Source organism: Schistocerca gregaria, chromosome 6 (assembly GCF_023897955.1).
Source record: "Schistocerca gregaria isolate iqSchGreg1 chromosome 6, iqSchGreg1.2, whole genome shotgun sequence".
NCBI classification, from domain to species: Eukaryota; Metazoa; Arthropoda; class Insecta; order Orthoptera; family Acrididae; genus Schistocerca; species Schistocerca gregaria.
The window spans coordinates 101,668,259-101,686,183 of record NC_064925.1 but is presented as its reverse complement, the minus strand read 5'-3'; positions in this window follow the sequence as shown (position 1 = coordinate 101,686,183).

Below are 17,925 nucleotides of genomic sequence, written 5' to 3'. Positions count from 1 at the left end.
ACGGGCTGTCGTACGTAAGCACGTGCGACACTTGCATTCATTGATTGGGAAAATCTAAAATAGAAACTGCCTACAGATTTAAAGCGCGTCCCATCGCATAATACTAGTCGAGTTTGTGGAATTCGTACCAAATAGGAATAACAGAAGGTATATAAAGAACGGCGTCACGAAAGGTAACAGGTTTGTTTGACTCACAGGAAAGTGTCACAAAATGCAGAATAACTTGAATTGTCAAACGCTTGAAGACAGACGTAAATAATTCCTCGAAAGTCCACTCACAAAATTTCAAGAACCAGTACTGGGTGAAGAGTGTAGAGAAATACCTCAGCCCCTACGCTTAACTCCAGTAGGAATCTTGCAGACGAGAGCGAATGGTTCGAATGGCTCTGACCACTATGGGACATAACATCTGAGGTCATCAGTACCCTAGAACCTAGAAGTACTTAAACCTACCTAACCTAACCTAAGGACATCACAAACATCTATGCCCGAGGCGGGATTCGAACCTGCTACCGTAGCGGTCGCCCAGTTCCAGACTGAAGCGCCTAGAACCACTCGGCAGCAACAGCCGGCAGACAAGATCAGACTAATAATAGTGTACTCAGAATCCTTTAGCCAACCACTATTCCCAGTCATGTAAACAGGGACTATCCGTAATGTATCCTCCCGTGCTAAGCACCCTCTGCAGTCCAGCTCTCAAAGATTTGAAAAGTATGTACGCAGATGTTCGTTTCAGTCTCGGTCTTATAGCTCCACCTCCCCCCGCAAAGCATCTCGCACTATCTTATACTTGCTGTCACATCTCCTTTAAAGTGGTACTAATATCTGTATTAATAATAAATTGTTTAATTGCATAAGCATATAAATACGAATTTTCTACAAGTGTTCTCACCTTCGTATGTCACATACATCCGGAGAAAATGTGAGAATTATCTATGGTATTCAGCTATGTGTCGTGATTCTTGGTTCCAAAACACGTTGACAAGAAACGTGAGATTGCTGTAGCGTCAATTCTCGCTTCCTGTTTCCTCACTGGACAGCAAAAATAAGAGACCAATCCCATTTCATTATTTTAAAAGTATTATTAAAAGTATTATGTGGTGTCACCGCCAGACACCACACATGCTAGGTCGTAGCCTTTAAATCGGCCGCGGTCCGGTAGTATACGTCAGATCCGCGTGTCGCGACTATCAGTGATTGCAGACCGAGCACTCGCCCAGTTGTACAGCCGACTTTGCTAGCGATGCTTCACTGACAAAATACGCTCTCATTTGCTTGAGTCGATAGTTAGCATAGCCTTCAGCTACGTTATTTGCTACGACCTAGCAAGGCGCCATTGTCAGTTTCTATTGTTATTGTGTTTCATGTACCTACAAGACCGACGTTCGTCATTAATGGATTAAGGTTAAGTATTCCACCAGCTACGTCCGTTTTTCTCAATTCTAAGGCCGGCCGCGGTGGTCTCGGGGATCTAGGCACGCAGTCCGGTACCGTGCGACTGCTACGGTCGCAGGTTCGAATCCTGCCTCGGGCATGGATGTGTGTGATGTCCTTAGGTTAGTTAGGTTTAAGTAGTTCTAAGTTCTAGGGGACTGTTGACCACAGCTGTTAAGTGCCATAGTGCTCAGAGCTATTTGAACCATTTTTTTCTCACTTCTAATTTTCCTGTCATGTTACAGACCTGACACCAGCCTACGTGAGCCAAAACGCGTACGTTTCGACCTCCTTTAGTAACACGGTGTTGGCTCTCCTGCCAACCTCAACATTGGCGACGAGGCAAAACCGCGTTCTTATCGATATTGCCCTGATTTACTTGTGTAATGGCTTCGCCACAATCTCCAGATGTACTGTCCGAATTTTATCGCTTACAGAATCAGCAGACGTAGGCCTTACTGGATGCCCTTGGACAGCTCGTTCAGGGTCAACGTGCGATGCAAAACGATGCGGCTTCACCGCTAACACAGCCACAACACACTTTTCGACCTTTTGATGCTGCACTGGAAAGCTGGACGAAGTGGTCACGCCAATTTGGATTCCACCTTGCAGCGTACAGAATTCAAGGTAACGAGCGGCAACCTTTTCTCCTTTCATCCGTCGGGGTACAAACGTGCCGTGTGATAGTCAAATTATTTCCCCGACGCGACGTAGTAACTCTGTCCTACGAAGAAATTTTGTCTGAATTGGATGCATATTTCAAAGAATCAGTCAATGTAGTTGCCAAACGGTATACCTTCTTTCGTACAAAATGTACGGCAGGTCAGACTAATCGGGAGTGGGTTGAAACCTTGCAAGGCCCAACTAGGGATTGTGCTTTTGAGTGTCAATGTGGACTCCCTTATTCACATACTATGGTACGTGATGCAATTACACAGAACGTTTCTGATGTCCGTATAAGGGAACAGATTTTGAAAGTAGTCAATCCCTCCCTTCAACAAGTGATGGACATATTGTATCGGCAGCTTGACTTTGCTCAGGAATCATTTGCAACTTCGCCAGCAGTGTGTCAGGTTAACCGGCCCGCCGGGCGAGCTGCTCGGAGCAGTAAACAGCCCTCGCGCCTGGCCGCGCCGCGCCGCTGCCGCCAGGCTCTCAGCCACGTGTGCCGCGCCGGCAAGCAAATGCAGTGATCAAATCATGCCCGAGATGTGATACTAAACATTCTCGTGAGAATTGCCCGTCACGCCATGCTATTTTCTTTTATTGTAATAAAAAAGGGCATGTTCAGAGTGTTTGCCAGAAAAAGCTCAGATCGGAAGCTCAAAACTATTCCAGGCCCTATGCTTCGCGCCGGAATTGGAATCGAACCAAGGATACTCAGGCTCGCGAAACTTCGCCCATAGAAATTCATGTAGTTCATTCCACTCCGCGCAGTGCCACTCTCTCTAACAGTGACTGTGTTCGTCCCAAAAATAGTGTGAGTCGACATCGCCGGAACTCTCAAGTCGCAAGTGATTATGTACCAGAGTCTGTTCACGTTGCACGAGACAGTCGCTCTTGTCGTCAGCAGGACAGTAAACTTTTTGTAGACTTGGACATTAACGGCAAAGTGATACCATTCTAGCTCGATACCGCAGCTGCAGTTTCACTGATCAATCAAGACACGTACAAACAGCTGGGCACACCTCCGTTGCATGCCGCAAATGTTAAGTTAACTAGTTATTCAGACCAAGATATCCCTGTGTTACGACAGTGCAGCCTTCTTGCCACATACAAAGGACAAACAAAACTTGTGTCGTTTTACGTCCTTCGTTCTTCTTCTGCAGTGAACTTGTTTGCTTTCGATTTATTTCAGTTGTATAACTTGTCTATAGTAAATGCGGTCGTATCAGTGAACCAGACTGTGCCTTCAGACAGTGTTTCTCGTCTATGTCAAGAATTTGCAGACATTTTTGCACCGGGCCTCGGTTGCGCTAAGAACTATGAAGCACATTTGGAACTGAAAGTAAACGCGCAACCCAAATTTTACACAGCGCGCAATGTTTCCCACGCATTGCGTGATGAGGTCGCAAAAACATTACACGATTTGGAATCACAAGGTGTAATTTAACGTGTGCAGGCTTTTCTCTTTGCATCACGCTTAATAATTTTGCCAAAACCTTCCGAAGAGTTGAGACTTTGTGTGGTCTTCAAGGTAACAGCGAGTCCACAACTAGTAGTTGCAACTTTTCCTTTACCCCGCCCGGAAGATCTTTTTGGCAAACTGTGCCCGGTTAAGTATTTTTCGAAGTTGCGCACAAAGATGGCTCGCGCGATCGCCTTATTGCTTTCCGTCCAAATTGCTCTCGTCTGCGCAAAGAAATTATTCCCAGATCGAGAAAGCAGCATTGGCTGTCGTATTTGGTGTTACAAAGTTTCATGATTTATTGTATGGTCGTCACTTTACCATAATCACAGACCACAAACCTTTGACATCGCTTTTTCATCCGAACAAGCCCGTAGCTCCACGTACAGCGCAGAAATTCATTCGCTGGTCTATTTTCCTCTCGCATTACCGCTACGATATCTTGTATCGGTCCACTGCTAAGCACGGAAACGCCGATGCGTTGTCCCGTTTGCCTGTTGCTGAGGATAGGGCATTCGATTCCTCCGAACTTGCTTGCATGTTCATTGCTGCGGAAACCGATGACATGGTCGAATCGTTTCAATTGATTTTCGTCGTGTAGCCACAGCCACAGCTGCCGACCGTTACCTTGCTCCCGTTCTGCGTTTTGTTGCTACACAATGGCCCTTGTCAAAGTCACGGATCGGGGACCCGTTGGTTCGCGCGATTTTTTGCTCACAAGAAGAGTTTGTTCGACGTGGTGTTTTGCTGTTGCGTTCTGACAATGATCAGTCCAGGGTCGTGGTCCCACGTGCGTTACAGTCCTCAGTCTTACAGCTTCTCCACAAAGGACATTGGGGTATAGTGAGAACGAAACAACTTGCTCGTCAGCACTGTACTTGGTTCGGAATCGATGCCGCGATTACGAATATGTGCTCTTCTTGCATAGTGTGTGCCGAACAACAATCAACAACACCGCGGAAATTCTTTGCATAGGCAAAAACCACTTCCCCTTGGCAACGCTTACACATCGATTTTGCAGGTCCATTCTCGAATGCTCGATGGTTGGTAGTGGTAGATTCGTTCAGTAATTTTCCTTTTGTTGTCTGGATGTCTCCCACGACGTCATCTGCAACCATCCAAGCGTTATCCGCTATCTTTTGCATTGAAGGTCTCCCACAGACAACTGTTTCCGACAATGGCCCAAAATTCATATCCGCTGAATTTCAGTCATTCTGCAAGGCCAATGGTATTCAATATCTGACGTCCGCGCCGTTTTCGCCACAGTCAAACGGTGCCGCTGAACGATTGGTCAGGACTTTCAAGTCACATATCTTGAAGTTGAAAGAGTCGCATTCTCGGGAGGATGCGTTATTGCCCTTTTTGTCCTCGTATCGCTCTCAGCCCCGAGATGGTCGCTCGCCAGCTGAGTTGCTCCACGTTCGTCCTCATCGAAGCTTGATGTCTTTGCTACATCCGCTGCATCTGATTCCTGTGCAGCGGCAGACACCTGCTTTTGCTCCAGGCTGCGATGTCCACTATCGCCACTACCGAGGTTCACGGCGTTGACTCGAAGGGCGCATTCTCCGCTGCCTCGGACGCGCTATGTATCTGGTTTTGGGGGCCTCTGGTGAGGTGAGCCGGCATCTCCCTCATCTGCGCCTCTGTCGTCGCACAGGATCTGCTTTCGGCGACGGTGCCGACCGGTGAGCGCCCCGGGGACCCATCTACTGGCTCGCCTCAGCCCCAGGTGTCACCGGCGCTGCCTTTCACTTTGCCCCATAGCGACGCGCCGCCGCCGCCTGTTCTCCCGCCGGCGACGCCCGCAGTGGACTCGTCGCTGCAACCGCCGGGCGCCTCCCTGGGTCACGCGCCGCCGATCGCATCTCGTGACCAGTTGTCCTCCGACATGGAACTCTTGCCCGCTCCGGACCATATGTCGTCTTCGCCCGTCGGGTGCCCCGGCCCGGTGGAGGTCGACCCTTCGGCCCCTGCTGTCTCTCTACGGGCGCATACACCGCATGTTGGCGTGCACACTGGACCAGGATTTCAAGCGTTTCCTAGCTCCCCGCGGCCCGAATCGCAGGGTGCGGGTGGCACAGCCTCGCCTGTTGTTAGGCTCCCCACCTCGTCGCATACATCAACATGGGGTCCTCCCCACGGCGGGCGGAAGCCGTATGCCACAACCGTACGCCGATTTGCGGGGGAGGAATGTGGTGTCACCGCCAGACACCACACATGCTAGGTGGTAGCGTTTAAATCGGCCGCGGTCCGGAAGTATAAGTTGGACCCGCGTGTCGCCACTATCAGTGATTGCAGACCGAGCGCCGCCACACGGCAGGTCTAGAGAGACTTCCTAGCACTCGCCCCAGTTGTAGAGCCGACTTTGCTAGCGATGCTTCACTGACAAATTACGCTCTCATTTGCCGAGACGATAGTTAGCATAGCCTTCAGCTACGTTATTTGCTACGACCTAGCAAGGCGCCATTATGAGTTTCTATTGATACTGTGTATCATGTACCGTCAATACAGACGTTTGTCATTAATGGATTAAAGTTAAGTATTCCACCAGCTACGTCCGTTTTTCTCAATTCTAATTACCTTGTCATGTTCCAGACCCCAAGCCAGCCTGCGTGAGCCAAAACGCGTGCATTTCAGCCTCCTTTAGTAACACAGTGTTGGCCCTCCTGCCAACTACAACATATTACGAGTCAACTAAGGACAATAGATAAACACCAGCAGGTCGTTTTCGATCATTTTTCTTCATCGCTTCTTTCCGTAGCTATACAGCTAGTGAGGAATCTTACTCCTAAAGAATTTGTGTTCAAATAATAACTCACGCACCTAAAAAATGCTCTCAGTATTCCTGAGTTAGTGCTTTAGTTCTCCCCCTTTTCATTCCATCCGCTATGATTTGTAGGTGGTTCTTAACCACACAGTGATTCTCAGCAAATAGTAAGCAACCAGTAAGCTGCCAATTCTGTAAGGAATGGCACTCAATTTATAAAGCACTTTTAAACGTCTTATTACCTGGCAAGTGATTTAATGTGTTAAGTACGAGGAGCATACAATAGCCAATGCAACACATTTCTATCAGAAAGCAGGTCGGTTTTTTTTTTTTTTTCAGGAATCCAATACATCGTATTGCACCCCTATAAGAAACTATTTTTCAACATAATCTCCTTTCAGAATTGTAGCCTTACGCCACTTTACTGAGAGGGCCTGTATGCCCACGTGGTACCACTCTACTGGTCGACGTCGGAGGCAACGTCTGGGTGCATCAATAACCTCCCCATCATTCACGTACTGATTCCCGTGTTCATCCTTCATTGACCCAAACTGATGGACACTCCTTATAGGTAGAGTTTTTCCGCACGTTCCAAGAGTGCAGGAGGCACAGCTATCCAGCTGGGCGACTGGCACGCGACTGGTCGGACATGTTTGTGCAAGCTTATTGCGAAAATGAGAGAAACCTCGCCCAACGACTCACAGTGCTTTTCCTCGCTGCCAGGCCTCCGTAGATGTTGCGCAAGGAGCGATGAATATCTGCGATGCTATGGTTTTCCGCCAAAAACAAACTCAATAACAGCTCTCTGCTTGGAAGGCCCCTCTCTTACACCGAGCGAGGTGGCGCAGTGGTTAGACACTGGACTCGCATTCGGGAGGACGACGGTTCAATCCCGCGTCCGGCCATACTGATTTAGGTTTTCCGTGATTTCCCTAAATCGCTCCAGGCAAATTCCGGGATGGTTCCTTTGAAAGGGCAAGGGAAACTTCCTTCCCCATCCTTACCAAATCCAATGAGACCGATGACTTCGCTGTTTGGTCTCCTTCCCCAAAACAACCCAACCCCACCTCCTTTACAGAACGCCATTTTAGAAGTTACGTATAGCCCCTCCACCTTTCCGAACTTCATGAAACTGTAGGAGCGGAAGCGGGAGTATTCCATGGTGACTCAAAACAAATTCCGAATTTTTTCAACCGAAACTGCCAAAGAAGAACTATGTTACCTTTACTTATTGAATGTCCCCCTACTTGGTGTTCAACATGTAAATGAGAAAAAGTTAGGGGAAGATTTGAAATTGTGTTTGAACTTTTTTGTAAGTCACAAAGTGCTCTCATTCTGAAATACTGGATGAATGCATTATGCTCTATTGTTCACCACCACACTCACACCCACCCTTTACGAGAAGTAGATGGTTCACAACCCCACAGTTTCAGAAAGTAAGCGACACGAGACTAAGTATAGCTGCAATCGATCCAGTAGTTTAGGAGGAGACGTTCAACATACACACATAGGTAATACATCTTATTACACACGTACACAGGCACACACTCATCAGTCAGAACATTATGACCACCTACCTGCCATCGGTATAAAATCGACCAAATCTGTCGAGGAAAAATGGTTCAAATGGCTCTGAGCACTAAGGTAATTAACATCTGAGGTCATAACTCCTCTAGATCTTAGAACTACTTAAACCTAACTAACCTAAGGACATCACACACATCCATGCCCGAGGCAGGTCGTGCGGTTCCAGACTGAAGCACGTAGAACCGATCGGCCACACCGACCGGCGACTCCTATTCAGCCACACGCATGGGGCATGTATTATCAATGATCGTGCAGTCTAGGTCTAGAACAGGGAAGGCGCGCGATCTTTCTGATGGCAGATTTTATTCTGACTGTAGGCTCATCCAGAGCATTTCGGAAACAGCACGACTTGTTGGATGTTCGAGGAGTGCTTTGATTAGTGTATTCAGTACATGACGACACCTAGGTGCAATGTGGGTTTGGGCGAACACGGCATGGGGTGGGCAGTTAGCTAAAACAGGACAGAGATGAACTGTGTTGGAACTAATAACACTTATTAGTGCTGGGCAGAGTACAAGTCTGTCTGAACACACAGTGCACACTCCTAACAATGTAACTCCGCAGCCGACGACCTATGAATGTGCCAACGACATTGGCAGCTACGACTGAAATGGCCATGTGACCATTGGTACTGTAGGTTGGCACTGTGGCGGAGCGTTCCATAGTCTGATGAATACCGGTATTTTCTTGACCACGCCGATGGGATGGCGCAATTCCGTTATCTTCCAGGGGAACAGCTTCTTCACAGCTGTACTGCGGGACGGGGACAAGCTAGTGGAGTCTCCATTATCTTCTTGGGAACATTTATGTGGGTATCCATGGGGCGAGTGGAGATTGTGCAAGGCACCTTGACGGCCAAGCAGTACCGTACACTGGTTGATGACCACATATGGCCCTCCACGACGATAATGATCCCTGAAAGCAAAGGCATTTTCCAAAAAACTAATGCGCCATGTCACAAGGCTGGGAGTGTGATGGAGTAGTTCGAGGTATACAGTGGTGACTTACAGTTGATGTTCTGAACCCGATCGAGCATATTAGGCATCTGATTGAACGTGGAATTGGTGCTCATCGCCCCACTCCCCAGAATTCATGGGAATTAGACTAATTGTGTGTGCATATGTGGTACCAGCTCTATCCGGCGACCTACCAGCGGCTTAATGCTTCCACGCCACGGTGTGTCACCGCTGTTGTCAGTATCAGACACTGGCCAGCGACTAGGTAGGTGATAATAATGTTGTGGGTGACCATAATATAAGGAAACTGGAGTTCCAAATAAAGACACTCGATGCAAGCATGCGTCTGAATGCAGAAGAAAAATTACAGGAATTATTGTAAGATTCTGATAAGGTTTTCACTAATAGATAAATTGATTCGCGAGGAAAGCTCGTACATATCATGTACTGGTTTCAAGCAATGCTGAATGTGTAATATATGTATTACTTGTTCTATATTTAAGTGGTCTTTGGATGAAATCGCGAGCCATTGAAGTGTCAGCTGGAGAGGAGGTAGTGCCAGCGGAAACTTCAGTAAACAGCCACAGCAGCTCCAGAGAGCAGTGGAGTTTGACCAGAATCTGTACGTGCTATAAAGTAATGTCTACAGCACCGGTTATCAGACTGTACGTAAAAGCTAACTCAGAACAACTGCAGGGAATTGAAAATGGTTGACGACTGAGTGACCAAACAGTTTTGTGTACGTCACTGCATATACAAACCGCTCGTCTAAACATAGGTACTTACTGCAGCCGGTGCAAAGCTGGGTCGGATCGCTAGTACGATGTAAAATAGAAGTGTGCACTCACAGTTCTAAGAACTTCTGTAATCACTGCGACTTAAACAGTTTTTTGCAGATTATGTGCTTGTTGTTGTTGTGGTCTTCAGTCCTGAGACTGGTTTGATGCAGCTCTCCATGCTACTCTATCCTGTGCAAGCTTCTTCATCTCCCAGTACCTATGCTACCTACATCCTTCTGAATCTGCTTAGTGTATTCATCTATTGGTCTCCCTCCAAGAGTTTTACCCTCCAAGCTGCCCTCCAATGCTAAATTTGTGATTACTTGATGCCTCAGAACATGTCCTATCAACCGAACCCTTCTTCTAGTCAAGTTGTGCCACAAACTCCTCTTCTCCCCAATTCTATTCAATACCTCCACATTAGTTATGAGATCTACCCATCTAATCTTCAGCATTCTTCTGTAGCGCACCATTTCGAAAGCTTCTATTCTCTTCTTGTCCAAACTATTTATCGTCCATGTTTCACTTCCATACATGGCTACACTCCATAGAAATACTTTCAGAAACGACTTCCTGACACTTAAATCTATGCTCGAGGTTAACAAACTTCTCTTCTTCAGAAACGCTTTCCTTGCCATAGCCAGTCTACATTTTATATCCTCTCTACTTCGACCATCATCAGTTATTTGGCTCTCCAAATAGCAAAACTCCTTTTCTACTGTAATTGTCTCATTTTCTAATCTAATTCCCTCAGCATCACCCGACTTAATTCGACTACATTCCATTATCCTCGTTTTGCTTTTATGGCTGTGTAAATGGTTGGAATGCTATTACTCGATTCCGCCAAGTCCCTTTCTTATTTTTTGTGCACAGTCTATGGCTTTCGTTACTGGGCTTCCTGACCCTTGCTGCTTCTGTGGATTATCGATCCATGTCGTGTTTGCTACTGACAGCAGGAAAGTCTGCCTGTTAAAGTGCACATTTACTTGGCCGTAATGGTTTGTAGTCATTCCTGAAGAGTACCAACGCGAACTGGCCCACACCGAGGCAGCATAAATGTATCCCGTGTCGAAAATGCTTTGTGAGTTGTAGTTCGAGAGTCTTCGTTTTTACGCTACTTTATTCCCTGGAAGCTAAAAACGAAATTTGATAACTGTTGTACAGAGTGGACAAAACAAAGGTGGCTGGCAAAATGTTCCAAGCACCTCAAGATAGGCAACACAACTTACATCATCTGGTGTACTGTTTCTCGTGGGTGGATTTGGGTTTTAAAAAAATGTAAACTAAATAATACGATAAATTTTATAAATAATCGACAAGTACACCAAAGAAGAAGAGATAGAACTACAATGGACATGTTATTTCATGGACTCTTGCGTTTATATACATGAACTATTGTAAGAGGTCCATAATTAGACAACTTGTTGCTAGCGCACTCGAGCTGATGTAATTTCGATGTATTGCTCATGCGCTGCCTGCGATATGTAAGCTAGAAGAGAATCTGAGACCAAAGAGTAGTATTGACTGCAGTAGGAACTGTGTAGCAGTAGCAGTTAGTTGTTGGTAGCGAGCAGTCGCGTCTGGTGTATCGTGTTGGCTGGGCCGGTCGTGTGCAGCGATGGCGGAGCCTGAGCGTTGTAGGATAAGGTAAAAGCAGCCTCGCGCATATGTAGTATTGTTACATCAAGTCCCATGTAAATGTTTTAAAAAAAAATCTGTTAATAATAATCTTTCTCATAAAAAGTAACTTTTGACATTTATCTCAATTTAAAGAATTCACTAATTTCTCCAATCCTTGGCAATCGCGATTATTGAAAAGAAAAGTCAGTTCTTTCCTTTTTTTTAAGACAAATCTATCGGCCAGCATTGCACTTAGCTGCGCCAGGAAAATTTCTTATAGGAGCAGATATATACGCGTTATCCGGCGACCTAATTAAGGTAAGATTTTTCAGCTTATTCACAATGGTGTATCAGGGCCATGACGCAGCATTGCTGACGTCCAGAATTTACCAGGTTAACTTGACTGTCAATTATTGAAAGGTTATAGGTTTGTCACATTGTATTATATTTGCACTGTTGGGTAGTTACGCTAAATGAGAGTATTATTCATATTATTTTATTTTCTGTGGGGAGGTTACACTTGGCGACAACCGGGCAGGATCGGATTTGGTGAATTTCTGAGAAGTGGTCACCTATATATCTGCTCTTATTTACTTAATATTAAATGTAGTTTGCATCCGGCGCAACGCATTTACTAATTTGTCACTTTTTCTTTCACAGATCATCGGCAATTTATTGCTCTTTGTTGTAACAGTATTTGTTCCAGTTTTGCTTTGTCTTTATTTGATTTTGTGCTTAACTTTGAGTTGTGAAAATGCCGCGCAAAACTGCTACCAGTGCATCGCGATGTGTAAAGAGTGAAAAAGCTGACTCGAGTAATTTGACTGATAATACTAGCGATACTCAGTGTAATAGTGATAATCCTCTAATTACAGTTAATCAGTGTGTACCGATCACTAGTAATGATTTTAATGCTAATGATGAGCAAAGAAATTCAATTGTGTCCTCTGTTACTTTAACGACAATTGATGACGCGGCACTTTCCGTTACAATGAACGCTGCCCAGTTTAACACACCTGATTTGCAAAATTTACACAGTGAACAGATAAATATTTCTCACGAAGATGAACAATGTAGTAAAAATACGTCAGATTTATTTGATTCCTAGGTAGTGACCCACAGTGCACGTCCAATTGGCAAATCTTTTCCTGAATCAGACAATGACCAAATGGTTTCACAAAACGTGACAAATGAAGACACACCATCACACAGTACAGAGAATAGAATCGGTAATTTTGCCTTGGATCAAGTTGTAGCATTACTGCTACAATTCAATGAAAAACAAGACAACAATTACAAACAACTTAATGAAAAACTAGACAACAATTCCAAACAGTCGAATGAAAAATAAGACAACAATTACAAACAACTTAATGAAAAACTAGACAACAATTCCAAACAGTCGAATGAAAAACACGACAGGTCGATTAAAGAAATTACTGAGAACTTTAAACATATTAATGAACAGATTGCAGCCGTTGCCGTACAATGTCATGATACTAAAGAACAGTTACGTGAGGAATTAAGGCTTGTGCTAGGAATAGTAGTGAAGAAATTAGATCGGTTGCATAAGAATTAAGTAATACACATGCAGCCACAACTAAATTACTTAGAGATCAAATTAGTGCAGTCGCTAAACAATGTTCTGAAAACGCAACACAGTTACGCGACGAGTTTAAATTAATGTCAGCAGAACTTTCACACACGCTGGACGCGACAGTAGACAAGAAATTCGAACAACAGAACAGCCTAATTGACGAACGTTTTAATCACCACCTACAAAACAGTGAAACGCGTTACCTTAAATTCATACAGGAACAGAACAAAGTAAAGAAACAAGTAATGGAAACAATTACTGCACAGAGACATGAAGATAAGCGTAAATTATTTACGAAAGCAAAAACATACGTAGACAATAACATTGCTACAGTATCAGACGAAATCAATACTATTAAACAGTTGAACACCGAATTGCATGATGAAATCTCCGATCTTAAAACAAAAACAGACACACACACAGTAGACTTTCAGACAGTGACCAACAGACTTGAACAATTAGAATTAGTACAGGACTCCGATGCCATTAAACCAGACGTTAAGAAATTGAACAAAACTACCCGTAAAATACAAAAACAAATTAATGCTTGTGACACTAAAAATGATGATCAGGTTAAAGCATTGACTGAAAAATTTGATGAATTGGCCAGTCGTATTGACGTTATAGAAAATGACAATGACACCAAATCGGACGATACGTCACCAGTTTCGTTTAATCAAACACCCGAATTCCAAAATTTACAGCAGACGATCAGTGAGATAGGTTCGTCCAATAGTACATTGCGTAGAAATGTGTCGTCTTTACAGCAAGAAGTGACGGAGCTGGAAAATGTCTCAGCCTGTAACACGACACAGCATACGCCCCTCTCCGAACATTTCTCACACTCACACAGCAAGTACAATTTAGGTAATTTACAGAGAGTACGTGACTTAGAATGCGAACAGTCACAGACAAACGGATTATCATACAATCCTGAACCAGTTCACACATTCAGAGAAGATAACGTTGATTATAAGCTATTTTTATCCGTAAAAACATCTAAGGTATTTAAAAATGACAGAACACAAATACACTCTTTGGACTGGATACGACAATTTGCTTTTGTATTTTTACCAGCTTGGCGTGTAATGCAGAAACTAGAATTGGCCTGGATACAACAATTTGCATTTGAATTTTCACCGGCATTGCCTGTAATGCAGAAACTAAAAATTATTTGCAGCGCGTAATTGACCTCAGGGGATTCATTACACTTCGATGAATATGTGCCGTAGTGTGCACAGGGCCCCGAGCCGTAGTAGTGCTATTTCATCTTTAGTTTTCTGCACTGCTGCCTTCTCTTCTACTATCCTTTATATCTATCAAAACAACTCTTCAACTACCGATCTATCTAGGGTTAAGAATGAGTAAAGAAAACCAGATGTGACAAGTTTTACCGAAAGTGGCAGTTTTCATTATACGCTCCAGAAATGATAACCACCAGAATTATAATGACAAACAAAAGTTTAATCATCAGTATGTACAAAATTTTTAGCAGTCGCAAACATATTTCGGCAACAATAAAGGGTTTTCTCCGCAACAGCATCAAAACCAGCCGGTTAGCATACCTAACCAATAATGCAGTCTGCAAGGTCAAGCAAGCTTTAATGTTTCGCCGCCTACACATATAGCGTCGGCTCCACCAAATAGTACCCAGCGCAACAAGGAAGTCAGTACATACAGAAAACACGTCATTTCAACTCCTATCGCAATGCGCCGTATAACAATGATTATCATGACAGACGTAAGAGTAACGAGCACAGTTTTCAGCGTAACAGTCAGTTTACCACCAGCAGAATCATCCACAACAGATTATTATGAATGAACCAGACAGTCGGTATCATTCCGAGCCAAATACGTCAGGACGTAGTAACAGAACAGTACAAATAGTCGAGATGCCACAGCATCCTCCCGCAAATAACAGTACGTCAGAAGGAATTTGACTAGATACAGTACAGGTTGCATATTCCAACAACGTAAACACTACTTTTGACACGCAGAATGTTATTCACGAGAATGTTATTACATTTGACGACATCCGAGACACTCTTTTACATGAAAAACCAGTTATTCAAAAAACCAATTCTCACCCTGTCATTGAAGTAAAGATTGGATCATCCACATTTTCAGCAGTAGTCGACTCTGGATCACCTATGTCACTTATAAATGAAGAAACTTTCAACGCTTGTAACAAAGAGAATACTTATCCTACATTACCATTAGGCAGAACTAAAATAAAAGGAGCAGTATCTGGTAAAGGAGTAGATGTAAAATTACACACACTTATGATTTTGTATTGCAGGCCATACGTTCCATTCAAATTCTTGGATTGTTCCCTTATTGACAACAGACGTTATTTTAGGTACGAATTTTTTGCTACAACACGACGCAATTATTGAATTTCAAAATTCCTATTTAATGTTAAAGGATTAAAATGTACAACTGGCATTAGATTTTCAGCACTCTTTATCTGCAGAAGAACAAACAAATAATCGGACACAGGTCATTTCTGCATCACGTAACATAGACTGTCATTCCACATTGTTCACAGATACGTATGTTCACAACTACAATACACCAGACGAAGCCGACTATGACGTAATACAAATGATTTCGGATAAGGTTAAACAGAGCAGTGCAAATACAGACGACGAACGTACGCAACTACGCAAAATTCTTTTACAGCAAGCACCAGTTTTTGACAACATCCCTGGTACTATGTCCGGTTTCTACATCTACATGAGTACTGTGCAATTCACATTTAAGTGCTTGGCAGAGGGTTCATCGAACCACAATCATACTATCTCTCTACTGTTCCACTCCCGAACAGCAAGCGGGAAAAACGAACACCTAAACCTTTCTGTTCGAGCTCTCATTTCTCTTATTTTATTTTGATGATCATTCCTACCTATGTAGGTTGGACTCAACAAAATATTTTCGCATTCGGAAGAGAAAGTTGGTGACTGAAATTTCGTAAAAAGGTCTCGCCGCGACGAAAAACGTCTATGCTGTAATGACTTCCATCCCAACTCGTGTACCATATCTGCCACACTCTCTCCCCTATAACGCGATAATACAAAACGAGCTGCCCTTTTTTGCACCCTTTCGATGTCCTCCGTCAATCCCACCTGGTAAGGATCTCACACCGCGCAGCAATATTCTAACAGAGGACGAACGAGTGTAGTGTAAGCTGTCTCTTTAGTGGACTTGTTGCATCTTCTAAGTGACCTGCCAATGAAACGCAACCTTTGGCTCGCCTTCCCGACAATATTATCTATGTAGTCCTTCCAACTGAAGTTGTTCGTAATTTTAACACCCAGGTACTTAGTTGAATTGACAGCCTTGAGAATTGTACTATTTATCGAGTAATCGAATTCCAACGGATTTCTTTTGGAACTCATGTGGATCATCTCACACTTTTTGTTATTTAGCGTCAACTGCCACCTGACACACCATACAGCAATCTTTTCTAAATCGCTTTTCAGCTGATACTGGTCTTCGGATGACCTTACTAGCCGGTAAATTACAGCATCATCTGCGAACAGTCTAAGAGAACTGCTCAGATTGTCACCCAGATCATTTATATAGATCAGGAACAGTAGAGGTCCCAGGACGCTTCCCTGGGGAACACCTGATATTACTTCAGTCTTACTCGATGATTTGCCGTCTATTACTACGAACTGCGACTCCAGTCGCACAACTGAGACGATACCCCATAGGTCCGCAGCTTGATTAGAAGTCGCTTGTGAGGAACGGTGTCAAAAGCTTTCCGGAAATCTAGAAATACGGAATCAACTTGAGATCCCCTGTAGATAGCGGCCATTACTTCGTGCGAATAAAGAGCTAGCTGCGTTGCACAAGAGCGATGTTTTCTGAAGCTATGCTGATTATTCGTGTCAATAGATCGTTCCCTTCGAGGTGATTCATAATGTTTGAATACAGTATATGCTCCAAAACCCTACTGCAAACCGACGTCAGTGATATAGGTCTGTAGTTAAATGCATTACTCCTACTACCCTTCTTGAACACTGGTGCGACCTGCGCAATTTTCCAATCTGTAGGTACAGATCTATCGGTGAGCGAGCGGTTGTATATGAGTGCTAAGTAGGGAGCTATTGTATCAGCATAATCTGAAAGGAACCTAATCGGTATACAATCAGGACCTGAAGACTTGCCCGTATCAAGCGATTTGAGTTGCTTCGCAACCCCTAACGTATCTACTTCTAAGAAACTCATGCTAGCAGATGTTCGTGTTTCAAATTCTGGAATATTCCATTCGTCTTCCCTGTTGAAGGAATTTCGGAAAACTGCGTTCAATAACTCCGCTTTAGCGGCACAGTCGTCGATAACAGTACCATCATTCATGTATGAATTTCAAGTTAAACAGCACGATACGTTTAAAGCCAAACATTATCCCATTCCGTATATTCACAGAGAACAAGTTAAGAAAGAATTGCAAACTATGCTTGACCAAGGAATTATTGAACCAGCAGTTAGTCCGTACATAAACCCGCTCCATATTGTTAAGAAAAAGGATGGCTCACTTCGCCTTGTACTTGATTCGCGTCATGTGAACGACATTATTATTAATGAAACAGATCGCCCACAAACACTAGAAGAGCTTCTACAGAAATTTCATGGTACTGCTGTTTATTCCACATTACATTTCAAATCGGGATTTTGGCAAATTCAGCTCCACCCGAACTGCAGAAAGTACACAGCATTTCTCTGTTTTGGCGACTGTTATCAATTTTGCAAATTACCGTTCGGTTTAACAATTTCTTCAGCAGCATTTATTCGCGGTTTGAATAGTATACTTCCGACAGAATTAAAAGACAGAATCACAACGTATGTAGACGACATTCTTATTGCAGAAGCTAGCTGGTCTCAACACAATTTGATTCTGGAACAACTGTTGCAAACTTTTCGTGCACGAGGACTGACAGTTAATCTTAGCAAATCACAGTTTGGCAAAACTTCTATAAAATTTCTTGAACATGTAATTTCAGCAGAAGGCATAGCGCCTGACCCGGAAAAACTTCAAGCTTTACGTGACATTA